Raw genomic sequence first — 6,202 nt, forward strand, 5'->3', positions numbered from 1 at the left:
AGATAAAAAAAAAATAGTAATATTTAAAAAAAAAAAAAAAAAAAAAAAAAAGACTAAAATGTATCTAAAATTATGTATATAAAAAGGCTAATAAAAAAGCTAGTATATAAATAATACTAAATATATAATATTTATAGTAGTAAAATAATACTTAAATAACACTGGTTTGACATCAAGATGTCAAATGTTGGTTCTCAAAATTCTCATCATTAATGTCTAGGCATTGAAATCTAACTGATTGTGACATATTTACCGGCTGTATTAGAATTTAATGAGATTCGAGAGCTTCAATGGAGGGAAAGTTTTTACCTTTTAAATACTTTCTCTTATTTTTGTTTAATGTGCAGAATGACTTGAATTGAAACAGTTTAAACATTGTGTTCTTTGTTTTCAACAGCCTGACATGCCTGAATTTAGGGCAGAACTCTCAGGGGACGGAGTGGGACGGCAGTAGGAGTGTTTAGGACACTGTTTGAAAGCAATCGCTGATTTCGTTTGGTGCCGCAGGTGGTGCAAAATCGACACGCTTCACCTTAAATAATCTCTCTCTCTCTGTCTTCTTTGGCAGCGGTCTTCACAGAGGTCCCTCATGACATCACGGCACAGAGCGGGCAGGACGTGGAGATGGCCTGCTCGTTTCGAGGGGCGGGCTCGCCGTCCTATTCACTGGAGATTCAGTGGTGGTACATCAGGAACCACAGAGAATGGACGGACAAGCAGACGTGGACCACCAATCAGGTAGAGGCGTAAATTACCCATAATGCAGCATTTGTGCTGCAGGTTCCTCAAAAATCAAGTGTGGTGTTGAGGTGTGCTGTTACTTTACTAAGTGATCAAATGTACACAATTTTTACCTGGAAACGTGTAAAAAATCCCACAAATGGACATTGAATGTGGACCCCGAACCAAATCTAGAGACCAGGGACTCTTTTCACACCAGATGAGAAGAAACCACATACACTCTAAAAAACTCTTTGGGTTGTTTTAACCCAGCGAATGGGTTGTTTTGACCCAAAAAATGGGTTGTTTTAACTTAGCAATTGTGCTGTTTTGACCCAGCAATTGGGTTGTTTTGACCCAAAAAATGGGTTGTATTAACTCAGCGATTGGGTTGTTTTAATCCAGCAAATGGGTTGTTTTAACCCAGAGAATGGGTTGTTTTAACCCAGCAGTTGGGTTAAATGTAGTATTACTGTATTGCTTGCTTAAAATGAACTCAAAGTATGTTGGAAATGAACATTTATTAATATGTTTAATAAATAAACATTTATTAATACGTTTAATGAATAATAATGAAACAATAAACATGTATTAAAATGCTTATTAATAAATGTTCACCTTTTGATTATTATTGTTGCCTCTAGTAATTGTGTGTCTGATTTAAAGCCATATAGTCATTTTTAAACAATAGTTGGGTCAAATAAAACTGCCCAGCACCTTGGGGAAACATTTAACCCAACCGCTGGGTTTGTTCATTTTCAACCCAGCTTGGGTTGTTTTTGACCCAGCATGTTTTCGAGTGTAGCATCCACCCTGAACAGCAGCGGTGCAGGAATGACACTCTTCACCTTTAACATTGGCACTTAATCTGAGGCGTCAGCTGTGGGGTTGAGGGTTCACTGTCAGTGTGTTGAGGATTAAATCTGATCCAGAAACCAAAGAGTTACTAAGATCATAATCCCAGCGTTCTGTCAGCGGCGCCCCCTCGAGTTCAGCCCTTAACCTCTGCGCGGATCTGCCCGCAATTACAGCACAGAGAGCTGCTAACTATTACTAACAATACACAGAACAATATGATCCGCAGTGGGCCTGCTGTCACCAGCCTGCAATTATGTGCCCGCTTCCTCTTTCTCCCTGCGCTCGTGCCAGTCAAACACAGCCTCCTATTTTAAGAGTCTGAGAGAGAGGGTTCGGCATCCTGTCCGGCACACACACACACACACACACACACACACACACACACACAGTTTAATAACCAGCTGCCAGTCAAAGACTTCAGCTGTATGTAGAGCTGCACAGCATCACCTGCATGAATACAGACCTGAGAAATTCAATACATGTCTGTAGATAAAATATACAGTAGCCATACAGTCAATCTGGAGGAATGTCTTTGCATTATATAAACTCTTAAAAATAAAGGTTCCAAAAGGTTTTGTTTTTGTTTGTTTTTTTGTGCAGTGATGCCACAGAGGAACCATTTTTGGTTCCCCAAAGAACCATTTAGTGTGGAGAACATTTTAATAATCTAAAGAACATTTTGTGGAATGAAAAGATTCCATGGATGTTAAAAGTTCTTTATGGAACCATCGATGCCAATAAAGAAGCTTTATTTTTAAGAATGTATCAGAATATCAAAGCAAGTGTCATTTGTTACAAAGAAAGATGCACAAACAGAATTAACAAGAAAACAATTGACAAATCGATCATATAGGTCAGTAGATCTATAGTGTTGAAAATGAAGAATTGTGTGACTGTGTTTGTGTAGTAGATGATGTTAGTTAATGTGATTCTCTACACCTGTATGAACCTGAGGAGAGTTGACTTCATACATACTCTAAAAGTCATTGAGCAGAAATCATAAAATTCTTGGTTTGATATTTTGTATCTAATGCAGTGACATTCAGACTTTTTAAGTGTCCAAATATGTTTTGGTGCTGCTGTGTTATTAGGGGCCGTTCACAGAACTTGTTTTTCCATTCCAGTGCGCTACTTTTCCATTGTTTTTCTATGTAAACATGGGCTAAACGGACGTGTATCACCGTTGTGCTCACGTCTTGCATCTTTTGCAACGTCTCGCACATGACACAGCGTTCTAAAAATGCACTCAAGTTAAATTCAGTTCAACTTTTTAAAAAACACGTCTCAAGACCTTGCGTTCTTTCCCCATTCCACTGCCTGCGCCTTGCATTTTTCAAAGCAAAAATGCATTGTATGTGAACAAGCCCTTATGTGGCGTTCATACCAGACGTGACTTGCGCGAATAAATCACGCTATTCACGCGTAGTTGGACACATTTTGAGTTTACTCGCTTCATTCGCGTGTGAAATTCACTTCACAACAGACGCAAATTCATGTCATGAGAGGGGCTTCTGCCAGGCGGCTCGTCTCATTTCTGCACACTTCCTCCGAATAAACACATCAACTCGTCAGCGGGAAAGTAGTTGTAAAATACGGCGAATAAGATCAATTTGCCGGCTTTAGCTAGCTTGTAGTCTAAATATTTATAATATATAGCTCAAATTGAGTAAAGAGCGTTTTTTACAACTTACCAGATTGTCTGACCTCCTCACTCACTTTCTTCCAAGCAAGATCCTTTTTATTCCGGTTTCTATAAAAATATGAAGATGTATCGTACAGCTCCGGGTATCCACATACAGCGACAATGATTTTGTCCTTCATTGTTGTTTTGGATTTCTGCCTCCTCTCGCTACGTCATAATCACGTCACTACTAGAGCAAGCTCCTGATTGGTTAACGCTGCACGAATTTTCGGCAAAGTTCATATTTTTCAACTCGCGCATCAAACGGCCAAAATGCTCTATTCGCGCCGCAGGATGTCTATTCGCGTCTTTGCATTGACTTAACATGTAAATCACTTGCACTTAACACTTCATTCGCGTCTGGTGTGAACGCACCATCAGTCTGTATATTTTGTAGGCATCAGGGTGTTTCTTCAACTATGAGTGCTTTTGGTCTTGTGGACTTTTAGAAGTTAAACTTTTAATATGTATTAATTGTAATATTTAAAATTAATAATAATATGTATTGTTGTTGTTGTTGATGATATTATACTGTAGTCATATTAATATATATAATCTCAAAATGTTGACTTTTTTTTTTTTGTGTAAATTGCATTTTAAATTGCATTGTTTTTATTAGGATAATTGCGTTTTTTTGTTTTTTTTGTTTTGTCAAATCATGCCGCTATATTTCACATACATAATCACTGAAGTCATTTTTCTCAGAAACTGTAATTTTTCCTGAATCAGCAAATATTACCACATCTCAAATGATGGTTTGTTTGAAAATTTGTTTGATTTTTTTTTTTTTTTTAATAAAATGATCAACACTCTTCTAATTCCATAGTTAGCATTCTATGTATCCTAAATTAAATAATATTTTCACACATTTTGCATAATTTACAAAATTACAGCTTGATTAGAAATGACGCACAATAAAAAATATTCTATTCGTGTGATATTTTCTCATATTTCATCTCAGGCTTTTTATTGATCCAAGTACATTTGGAAAAACTTTACTGGGAAAATAAAAATGTGGAAATTATGCTGAAGGACAGCTATAATTTGTGTTACATTGATATAAATCATTTTCACACTATAAATATTGAAATGCTTTATGATTATTTCACTCTTTGTATAGATAGTGTCCTTTAAAAATGACTGAAAATTACTTTTAAATTTTTTTAGTTTAAGATTGAAAGTTTAAATCTAGAACAAAACAATAAAAATCTAAACATGCAAAAGCAGCAAAAATAAATGATGAAGGCCTAGTTAAATGTTTCCAAGACCATCACATAACAAATACACACTGAAATCTGTTTTAATAAAACCGCTGGGACATAAAGTGGCCAAAGTTGAAGAAACACAAATATGAAGTGAGGAGAGGAGAGCATACAGCGGTATTAATGGACTCGGGAGGTAACAGTCCACACAACATTAATCACAACCGGTGGAAATAGCTGCAAGATCCCAAGACACCAGAGAGAGAGAGAGAGAGAGAGTGAGTGTGTGTGTGTGTGTGTGTGTGAGAGAGAGAGAGAGTGTCTGAGAGAGAGAGAGAGAGAGAGAGAGTGTCTGAGAGAGAGAGATTGCAGGACTTCCTGCTGTGAACTCAAGATGCTCTTTAATTGGATGGAGGGATGAAAAGAGGGACATGGAGAAACTCTTGCTCACCTTTGCGTCATGTTTTATTCATGAAGGGCTCTTGAGGATCGGCCAAGGCCAGTTAAGACCGTCTCATTCGAGCACACTGGACTTGAGCATCATTATATGGTTGTGTGTTTGTGTGTTGTTCAAATGTCCTGCTGGACGGTTTGTTTCACTCATAGTAACTGCATTAAACACACAAATACTGTATAGCAAATACCATATAACATATTTCAACTGCTTGATTGTTTCTTCGTCATATAGCAAATCTCAGCTGCATGATTATTTATATTGTCGCAAAATGTAAACTGAATTATCGCACAGCTATGTATATAAAGTTGGATATATGTTCTGAATATGCTGTTAAATCAGAATATGCAGGTGTCAATCTGAATATGTTGATGTGATGTATGACTACATGATGTTTTTCGTTGCAGGTGGTGCCACAGAATGAGATGTCAAAGGACGCCACCAAAATCAGTGTAAGTTTGTGATTTCCTCATCGTGAACGTCTCTTTCGTGTTCGTTCGCGGCTGCTGTCATCAGCTGCTCAGTGAGAGATAATAAAAGTACATGGTGTGTGTGTTTGTCAGGGCAAATAACTGGAGCATGCAAACACAACATCACACTCGCTTGGGCTAAAGGTGATTTGTTAGCAACTTGCTCTGCTCTTGCTGGTTGAGCCGCTGCAGGCTGTGAGAGTGTGTGTGTGTGTGTGTGTGTGTGTGTGTGTGTGTGTGTGGGAGTCAGTTGTGAATCTCCCCTCGGCACCCGTGACGCAGGAGGCTCCCCACGTTAAAGCAATGCAGCCTTAGAGAGACGCTCACAAACATAGACTGAGATAAAGCGGCTGGGGTTTGTGTTTCAGAGGTCGAGTGTGTGCCGACAACACAAAACAATAGTTAAACAATAACACACACACTCAATCGCACTGCTGTTTCACTATCAGCTGTGATTGTGCTGTAGGCATGAGGCTGTTGCTGTTGTCTTTCAGACAAACAGTATGAGTGTCAGTGTGATATTGTATAAATAAGCAGTTAATATTAAAGGGGACCTATAATGCCTCTTTTACAAGATGTGAAGTTTCAGCTCAAAATACCCCACAGATCATTTATTATAGCTTGTCAAATTTGCCCCTATTTGGATGTGAGCAAAAACACACCATTTTTGTGTGTGTGTCCCTTTAAATGCAAATGAGCTGCTGCTCCCGGCCCCCTTTCCAGAAGAGGGCGGAGCTTTAACAGCTCACGCTTCGGTTGTTCAACAACAACAAAGCTGGAGAATCTCACGCATCTTCAGCCTTACATTGTTCAAACC

The 6,202-nt window shown here is 38.3% G+C and overlaps 1 long non-coding RNA gene across 1 annotated transcript in view; it reads left to right on the forward strand.

Moving 5' to 3' along the window:
- Nucleotides 1-5,473, forward strand: part of LOC127504680 (uncharacterized) — a 36,547-nt gene extending 31,074 nt beyond the window's left edge. The window contains exons 2-3 of the long non-coding RNA XR_007927421.1: nucleotides 569-738; nucleotides 5,323-5,473. This is a non-coding gene — a long non-coding RNA (uncharacterized LOC127504680). The remainder of the gene's footprint in view (nucleotides 1-568; nucleotides 739-5,322) is intronic.
- Nucleotides 5,474-6,202: the final 729 nt, after the last annotated feature.

Source organism: Ctenopharyngodon idella, chromosome 22 (genome assembly GCF_019924925.1).
Source record: "Ctenopharyngodon idella isolate HZGC_01 chromosome 22, HZGC01, whole genome shotgun sequence".
NCBI classification, from domain to species: Eukaryota; Metazoa; Chordata; class Actinopteri; order Cypriniformes; family Xenocyprididae; genus Ctenopharyngodon; species Ctenopharyngodon idella.